Here is a 9,777-nt window from a genome sequence, read left to right as displayed (position 1 = left end):
TCTTGAACTCCCGACCTCAGGTGATCCACCCACCTCGGCCTCCCAAAGTGCTAGGGTTACAAGCATGAGCTACTGCGCCCAGCCTGTCCTTTCCCTTTTCAGTAACACCCTTTCTCCCTTCTTCACTAAAGAATCTGGCTCATTCTTCAAGATACTAAAGCTCACTCATCCCTCCTTGGCAGAGCCCACTTATTATTCTGAGCTCGGGTAGCATTTTGATCATATCTTACAACGTGCACGATTTTATGTTTTCATGCATCTTTCCCTACACTTTCACAAGTTCCCTGTGAACTCTCCTGTATACTTCAGAATGCCTGCTCAGCTTCTGTACTTGATTATCTAATAGCCCCCACTTCAAGTGCCCAAAACTGATTTCAGGACACCCCCCCTCCACCCCACCTCAGTTCTGGCCACTCGCAGGCTTCTCTACTTGGGTTGACACCAGTCTCTCCCTTCTGTAACTCACACCAATCTGTCAGGGCATCCTGATGACTCCACCTTCCAAATACACCCGGAATCTGACTACTTACCACTACCTCTGGGACATATCACCGTCATCTTCCATCTGTTTTTAAAAGATATTTATTTTAAATAATGGCTGCATAACTGGTCTCCTTTCCTTACCAATTTATTCTCGAGAAAACAACTGGATGGATTCTTAAATATACATCTATATATCTACATCTCTGTATATGATAGAATATGTCATTCTGCTCAACAGGGCTCCCATTTTACCCAGTAAAAGCCAAAGCTCTCACAATGGTCTGTATCTCACCATGGTCTGACTGACTTGATTTGTGCCCACCTTTAACCTACCTTTAACTCTCTGATCTCCTCTTATACACCTTCTCATCTTTTCTTATTTTATTTTTTTTAAAGATGGGGTCTCACTATGTTGCCCAGGCTGGAGTGCAGTGGCTATTCACAGGCGCGGTCCCATTACTGATCAGCACAGGAGTTTTGACTGCTCAGCTTCTGACCTGGGCTGGTTCACCCCTCCTTAGGCAACCTGGTGGTCCCCCGCTCCCGGGAGGTCACCATATTGACGCCAAACTTAGAGCGGACACCAATCGGCATAGCACACTACAGCCCAGAACTCCTGGGCTCAAGCGATCCTCCCACCTCAGGCTCCCGAGTAGCTGGGACTACAGGCATGTGCCACCGTGTGGCCCCTTCTCATCTTACTGAAGCCACAGTCCCCTGTGCTCTTTGGCTGGACACGCTCCTGCCCCAGGCCCTTGGCATTGGCGATTCCCTACCTAGATGATTGCACAATTTGCTCTTTCACCTCCTTTAAGTCTTTGCTCAAATAGCACCTTTTCAAGGAGGCTTACCCTTACCAGGTATTTAAACTTGCAACGCCCTCCCTTGCACTCCCAATCCTCCTTACTCTATGCTGTTTTGTCCTTTAGCACCTGTCACTGTCAAACATTCTATAACATTTCACTGGGCACTGTGGCTCATGCCTGTCATTTTGTGTTTGGGCTGTAGCATTTATTTCTTTTTCTTTTTCTCTTTTTTTTTTTTTTGAGACGGAGTCTTGCTCTGTCACCAGGCTAGAGTGCAGTGGTGCGATCTCGGCTCACGGTAACCTCTGTCTCTGTGGTTCAAGCAATTCCCCTGCCTCAGCCTCCCGAGTAGCTGGGACTACAGGCATGCGTCACCATGCCTGGCTAATTTTGTGTATTTCACCATATTGGTGAAATTAGTCTAAATCTTCTGACCTTGTCATCCACCTGCCTTGGCCTCCCGAAGTGCTGGTATTACAGATAAGAGCCACTGCGCCCAGCCTCTATTTTTTTTTTTCTGAGACAGAGTCTCACTCTGTCACCCAGGTTGGAGTGCAGTGGCACAGTCTCAGCTCACTGCAATCTCCATCTCCGAGGCTCAAGTGATCCTCCCTCTTCAGCCTCCCCAGTAACTGGGACCAGTCATGCAACCACGCCTGGCTAATTGTTTCTTTCTTTCTTTTTTTTTTTTTTTTTAAGATGGAGCTGCTCTGTCCCTCAAACTGGAGTGTAGTGGAGCAATCTTGGCTCACTGCAACCTCTGCCTCCTGGGTTCAAATGATTCTCATGCTCCTACCTCCTGAATAGCTGGGATTACAGGTATGCATCATCAATTGTTTGTATTTTTGGTAGAGACAGGGTTTCACCATGTTGTCCAGGCTGGTCTCAAACTCCCATGCTTGGGCCATCCATCTGCCTTGGCCTCCCTAATTGTTAGGATTATAGGTGTGAGCAACTGCACCCGGCCAACTACAGCATTTCTATTAGGTTGATGCAAAAGTAATTGCAGTTTTTGCAATTTTTTTTTTTTTTTTTTGAGATGGAATTTCTGTTGCTCAGGCTGGAGAGTAGAGGCACGATCTCAGCTCACTGCAACCTCTGCCTCCCGGGTTCAAGCAATTCTCCTGCCCCAGCCTCCCAAGTAGCTGGGATTACAGGCACCTGCCACCCCGCCTGGCTAAATTTTGCATTTTTAGTAGAGATGGGATTTCACCATGTTGGCCAGCCTGGTCTTGAGTGGTCTGTCCCTGTTGGCCTCCCAAAATGCTGGGATTATAGGTGTGAGCCACCATGGCTGGCCGCTTTCGCAATTTTTAATGGCAGAAACTGCAATTACTTTTGTACCAACCTAATACATACATTATGTTTTTGGCCTGCCTTTCTTCCATCGTATTATAAGCTCCACAAGAACAGGGATCTTTGACTGTTGTATCGACTGCCTGGAACCATGCCTGGCGTGTAGGAAGCACTCAAAGTTTTATTGACCGAATTAAGGAATTTGACAGTGATTTCTGTACCTACTCTATGTCTTCCTGTGTGACCAAAATGAATATTTAGCACCTGTGGGTGCCAGTCACAAGCACTATACTAGTAAGCAAAGGTGAAGGCTTCCTGCCCTAAAAATACCTTTTATTGAGCATTTCTATATGGCAGGCACTCCACTAAGGGCTTTATGAATCACACTTTGTTAAATCCTCACAATTACCCTAAGTGTGGGTACTAGTATCACTTTGCAGATGATGAAATTGAAGTGCTGAGAGGCTAACTTGTCCAAAGTCACAGAGCAAGTAAGTGGCAAAGCTAGGATTTGAACCCAGCAGTATGATTTCACAGTCCTGTAAGTTAGTATATTGCCTCAAGGTAGGTACAGTGTAATGTGGGAGCCAGACTTCAAATAAATTATCACTGCACAAACACATATTTAATTAATTAATTAATTTTTGAGTTGAAGTTCTGATTTTGTCACCCAGGCTGGAGTGCAATGGTGTGATCTCAGCTCACTGCAACCTTCGCCTCCCGGGTTCAAGTGATTCTCCTGCCTCAGCCTTCTGAATAGCTGAGATTACAGGCATGCACCACCACACCTGGCTAATTTTTGTATTTTTAGTTGAGACGGGGTTTCACCATGTTGGCCAGGCTGGTCTCGAACTCCTGATCTTAGGTGATCCACCCACCCCAGCCTTCCAGAGTGCTGGGATTACAGGCGTGAGCCACCACTCCACCACGCCTGGCCACAAACACGTATTTAATTGCAAACTGGACTTTGTGCTGTGGAAGAAAAGAACTCCCTGATAATTGATATGACTTTTTTTCCTGAGGGCCTGACACCTAGTAGGCTTTCAACAAATGGTGAGTGAATGAATAATGCTCTCCTGAGACTTAAACCACAGCTTTAAGAGGAAGTTAACCATTATGTGGAGAGCTATTTGAAGCGTGCTAATCTAGAGTGAATTTACACATCTGAGAGAGGTGATAGGACTTCTGAGGCCTAGGACTTCTCAAAATCTGAACAACCCAGGGAATCTTGCAAAATAATCATGGACTGACAGCCACATAGTGATCATTTTTTGATGATGGAGATGGTGATGGTGGTGATAATAAGATTCATTTTGCAACCACACCTTCAAAAAACAGCCGTTTTCTGTCTTTTGTGATTTAGGGCCATTTATTTTATTTTATTTTGTATTCATTTATGTATTTATTTTTTGAGACGGAGTTTTACTCTTGTTGCCCAGGCTGGAGTGCAATGACGCGATTTTGGCTCACTGCAACCTCCACCTCCCAGGTTCAAGTGATTCTTCCACCTCAGCCTCCTGAGTAGCTGGGATTACAGGCAGCTGCCACCATGCCTGGCTATTTTTTGTATTTTTATTAGAGATGGGGTTTTGCCGTGTTGGCCAGGCTGGTCTCGAACCCCTGACCTCAATTGATCCGCCCTCCTTGGCCTCCCCAACTGCTAGGATTACAGAAGTAAGTCACCACGTGGACCATTTATTTTTAAAGACCCACATTTAAAGTTAAAATCTCTTCTTTTTTCTGGTAGGCTCATGTTTACACCACAAGCATTTTCAGTTTTCTGTAAAGGTGTCTTTAAGTTCTATATGTGTCTTTCTCTCCTTCACTAAATTGCAAGCTGCCAGAGGTCAGATGCTTGTCTGTGCATCCTGATATTCCACACCTCAGAGTTCTGTATAGAGTCAGGTGCGGCACATGCTTGTTTTGTTTAATCAATTTCGCTCATTTCCCATGAACAATTTTTGTTTTCCAAATATAGATGGATTACAGGTGTAGTTCTCATGCCTGTAACCCAAGCACTTTGGGAGGCCGAAGCAGGAGGATCTCTTGAATTCAGGAGTTCAACACCAGCCTGGTCAACATTGTAAGACCCCATCTCTACAAAAATCAAACCAACACAGACAAATATAGACAATCAACAGAACCCTTTTCTTGTGAGGGAAGATGTAGAGTCTATTCTTTTAGAAATAAGGTTTGAGACCCGGTGCAGTGTCTCACACCTGTAACCCCAACGCTTTGGGAAGTTAAAGGAGGAGGATTGCTTGAGACCAGGAGTTTGAGACCAGCCTGGGCAACATAGTGAGATCTTGTCTCCACAAAAAAGATACAAAATTAGCTGGGCATGGTGGCATGCACCTGTAGTCCCAACTACTTGGGAGGATTGCTTGAGGCTGGGATGTTGAGGCCATGAGTGAGTCCTAGTTGTGCCACTATGTTCTAGCCTAGGTGACAGAGCGAGACCCTGTCTCAAAAAACGAAAAAGAAAAAGAGGTTTGAGAATGTGTACAGGGTATAGAAAAAGCTAAGAATTAAAAAAAAAAGACTAAACAAATTACAAAGATAATTAGCTTAGGAGAGAAAATGCAAAATATTTAATGATGTGGGAAATAAAATTCTGGGAATAGTTAAACCATTTTGCTATATAAATGTTAAAGGTTAGTGAAACTGCTAACTTAATATGAACAGTGTTTCCACACAAAATGTTTAAAATGGAATCTTCTAATGCAGGCCACATGAAACAATTTACTTAGAATATTGGTTTTCTGATGTATTTGTGGTTATTTCCATTACCTATAGTTTCTAAAAATTTAGCAAATACTATTTTAGATTTTATTGGCTTTTTAAAAACAACAACAACAACAATAAACAGACAGAAAGTCTTGAACTGTCACCGAGGCTGGAGTGCAGTGGTGTAATCCTAGCTCATTGCAGCCTTGAACTCCTGGGCTCAAGCTATCCTCCTGCCTTGGCCTTCCAACGTGTCAGGATCGCAGGCCTGAGCCTCCATGCCCCCCTAAACCTTATTTTTACATTGTAAATTACCACATCGAATATTTACAAGAAATGCCAAAAACAAAAATCCTTGAATTTTATTCTAATTATATCTAGTGGAGTTTTTTCTTTTTTTTTTTTTCTGAGATGGAGGATCGCTCTCTTGCTCACGCTGGAGTGCAATGGCGTGATCTCTGCTCACTGCAACCTCTGACTCTTGGGTTCAAGTGATTATCCTGCCTCAGCCTCCTGAGTAGCTGCGGCTACAGGCATGCCCCACTACACCCGCCTAATTTTTGTGTTTTTAGTAGAGACAGGGTTTCACCATGTTGGCCAGGATGTTCTTGAACTGACCTCAGGTGATCCACCCATCTCGGCCTCCCAAAGTGCTGGGATTACAGACGTAAGCCACCATGCCCAACCGACTTATTCTATTCATTGATCAAATTATTACCATTAAACAATCTGTTTTGCACAGTCTGGTTGGCATGAATTCAAATCAGATTATACTACCTATTACTATAATTTTTTTTTTTCTTTTTTAAGACAGAGTTTCACTCTTCTTGCCCAGGCTGGAGTGCAGTGGCTCCATCTCGGCTCTCTACAACCTGTGGCTCCTGGGTTCAAGCGATTCTCCTGCCTCAGTCTTCCTAGTAGCTGGGATTACAGGCGGATGCCATGATGCCGAGCTAATTTTTGTATTTTTAATAGAGACGGGGTTTCACTGTGTTGTCAGGCTGGTTTCAAACTCGTGACATCAGGTGATCCACCCACCTCAGCCTCCCAAACGCTGGGATTACAGGTGTAAGCCACTGCACCCGGCCAAAAATTTACCTATTACTATGTATTTTTTGAGACGGAGTTTCGCTCTTGCTGCCCAGGCTGGAGTGCAATGGCGCCATCTCAGCTCACCACAACCTCTGCCTCCCAGGTTCAAGCCATTCTCCTGCCGCAGCCTCCTGAGTAGCTGGGATTACAGTCATGCGCCATCACATCCGGCTTATTTTGTATGGTTTTCTCCATGTTGGTCAGGCTAGTCTCAAACTCCTGACCTCAAGTGATCTGCCCACCTCCACCTCCCAAAGTGCTGGGATTGCAGGCATAAGCCACCGCTCCCGGCCAATAATTGCTATTTTTAAGAGTAACACAGGCCGGGCGCGGTGGCTCAAGCCTGTAATCCCAGCACTTTGTGAGGCCGAGGCGGGTGGATCACGAGGTCAAGAGATCGAGACCATCCTGGTCAACATGGTGAAACCCCGTCTCTACTAAAACTACAAAAAATTAGCTGGGCATGGTGGCGCGTGCCTGTAATCCCAGCTACTCAGGAGGCTGAGGCAGGAGAATTGCCTGAACCCAGGAGGCGGAGGTTGCGGTGAGCCGAGATCGCGCCATTGCACTCCAGCCTGGGTAACATGAGTGAAACTCCGTCTCAAAAAAAAAAAAAAAAGAGTAGCACAGTACAAAATTAGCTGGGCATGGTGGTGCATGCCTGTAATCCAGTTACACCAGAGGCTGAGGCAGGAGCATTGCTTGAACCTGGGAGGTGGAGGTTGCAGTGAGCCGAGATCACACCACTGCACTCCAGCTTGGACAAGTGCAAAACTCTGTCTCAAAAAAAAAAAAAAAGCAATTATTGTGTCATATTATGAATAATATTCATTTATACATTTGACAAACACCTGTTGAGTGCCTACTATGTGCTAGCTACTGTTCTAGTTGCTGTAAATAAAAAGGCAATAAAACGGACGAAACTCTGTTTTCATGGATAGCAGACAGATAATCAGTTAAATAAGTAAAATACATCGTATGTTGCATAGTGACAGGTATGCAAGAGAAAAATAAAGCCAAGGTGAGGCTAGGGCCTCTGGGGCGTGTATTGTTAGACAGGGTGGCCAGGGAAGGCCTAATTAAGGAAAGTAACCTGTGAATAAGCGAGGAGAGGCGTGGGCAGCTTGCAGTAGGTGTCTTTATCTGGCACCTGATAAGCACATTCTGAGTCTGATTTGAGGTCATCTTGGAGAAAGTCAATTTGTCCCTGTCAATTGAGAGGTGGTGCTTGTCTTATCGTCTTAGTCCACAGAGAGAAAAATCTAATCTTTACTAAATATTTTGACTTAACATCTAACTTCTGCCATTTCTAAGAATTTCTCCCACTGTACAGAGGGAAGCCAACCTAATTATAGGAGTGGCTCACTCCTATAATCCAGCACTTTGGGAGGCCCAGGTGGGTGGATCCCATGAGGTCAGGAGTTCCAGACCAGCCTGGCCAACATGGTGAAACCCCATCCCTATGAAAAATAAAAAAAATAAAAAAAATAAAATTGCTGGGCATAGTGGCAGGCACCTGGTTGCTTGCTGCAATCAGGCAGTGAGCCTACCACTGGGCTAATTTTTGTATTTTTAGTAGAGATGGGTTTTCACCATGTTGCCCAGGCTGGTCTTGAACTCCTGACCTCAGATGATCCACCCACCTTGGCCTCCCAAAGTGCTGAGATTTCAGGCATGAGCCACCGTGCCTGGCCTTTTGTATTTCTTTTTTGATGGCATGTTATTACAGATCATCTACAAAATATGAATTGAAGATATACGAGTGGGTTGGAGTCAGGGTTGTTATTATGTGCCCCAGATATTTACCCCAAATGCCTTGCATGTTCATAACCACTGCCAGATACAATCCAATATTTCTTGCTATGTATATTTTTTAATAATTGGTTTCAGTGACACGATGATACACTTTAAAATCTTCCTATCTTTCTTTAGGTATGAAGACACTTTGAAGAACTTAAAGGGCTATATAGACATCATCTGTTGAGTCCTATCAGTTCTTTCCAGGGAATGTAGGACAGGTTGAGGCTGGAACAGGCCATGGTCCGGAACCAATTCATGAGTAGATAATACCACCAAGAAGCAGAATCAAAACACAAAATCAGAGTCACAAAGAGTGATGGCTTGGGAAAATGGAGATTCAAAATCCCATGCCCAAAATCCAAAATGGAGTTGTGTAGGCAGCATTCTATTGCAGTGGTGCATCTGTCAAAGGCCGGTGGCAGAGCCCCTGTGGTTTGGGGGAAGAAAGGTGAGATGCCTCCTTGGTTTTAATGTCCTGATATATTAACATCTGCTCAATGAAGCCTTTCTGGATTCCTTTAGAGATGTGGTCACTCCTGTCTTTGAGCTACCAAAGCAATTGTATTTCTCCAATGAAACCTCATAGCTCTTTACTAAATTGTGATATCATCACTTGTGTTGCAATCTTTACAGCCTCAAAAATGCCTAGGACAGTGCCTTGCACATAACAGGTGCACCAGGAATATTTCTTGACCTGAGTACATAAGTCCTGATGCAGACAGACTCTGAAAAATAAGAATGCTAATGAAACCTACCACATAGGGTTACTGTGAGGATAACATAAAATAGTCTACGTAAAGTGCTTTGCTCAGGACTTGGCACATAGACACTTACTTAATATTAGTTATTACTATTCAATTATTTATTGAATTGAAGCAATAAATGATAATTTATTTATTTATTTGAGACAGAGTCTCACTCTGTCGCCCCGGCTAGAGTATAATGGCGCGATCTCGGCTCACTGCAGCTTCCCCTCCTGGGTTCAAGTGATTCTCCTGCCTCAAGCCTCCTGAGTAGCTGAGATTACAGGTGCATGCCACCACGTCCAGCTAATTTTTTGTACTTTTAGTAGAGGTGAGGTTTTGCCATGCTGGCCAGGCTGCTCTCAAACTCCTGACCTCAGGCAATCCACCAGCCTTTGTTTCCCAAAGTGCTGGGATTCTAGGTGTGAGCCACCTCACCTGGCTGAGAATATACATATTTTATTTATGACATCAGACAGGTGTGAGGTGTCTAATGTGATAAATATGTCGACATCCTAACAAGGTTTGAGGGAGGCACAGCTCACACTGAGTGTAGATACGCAACATACTTGTGAACTACAAAAGGAAAGAAGACAAAAAAAGAAAGAAAGGAAAAGAAAGAAAGAAAAGAAAAGAAAAAGAAAGAAATGGCCAGGTGCAGCGGCTCACACCTTTAATCCCAACACTTTGGGTGGCTGAGGCCAATGGATCATGTGAGGTCAGGAGTTTGAGACCAGCCTGATAAACATGGAGAAACCCTGTCTCTACTAAAAATACAAAAAAAAATTAGTCAAGCATGGTGGTGCATGCCTGTAATCTCAGCTACTTGG

The 9,777-nt window shown here is 44.3% G+C and overlaps 1 pseudogene; it reads right to left on the bottom strand.

The window, feature by feature from the left end:
• Nucleotides 1-9,416: 9,416 nt before the first annotated feature.
• On the bottom strand, nt 9,417-9,535 carry LOC119467069 (annotated as a pseudogene).
• Between the last annotated feature and the right edge of the window lie 242 nt (nt 9,536-9,777).

The sequence above is a fragment of the Cebus imitator genome, unplaced genomic scaffold (genome assembly GCF_001604975.1).
Source record: "Cebus imitator isolate Cc_AM_T3 unplaced genomic scaffold, Cebus_imitator-1.0 Scaffold257, whole genome shotgun sequence".
NCBI classification, from domain to species: domain Eukaryota; kingdom Metazoa; phylum Chordata; class Mammalia; order Primates; family Cebidae; genus Cebus; species Cebus imitator.
This window is presented reverse-complemented; position numbering and strand designations above follow the sequence as displayed.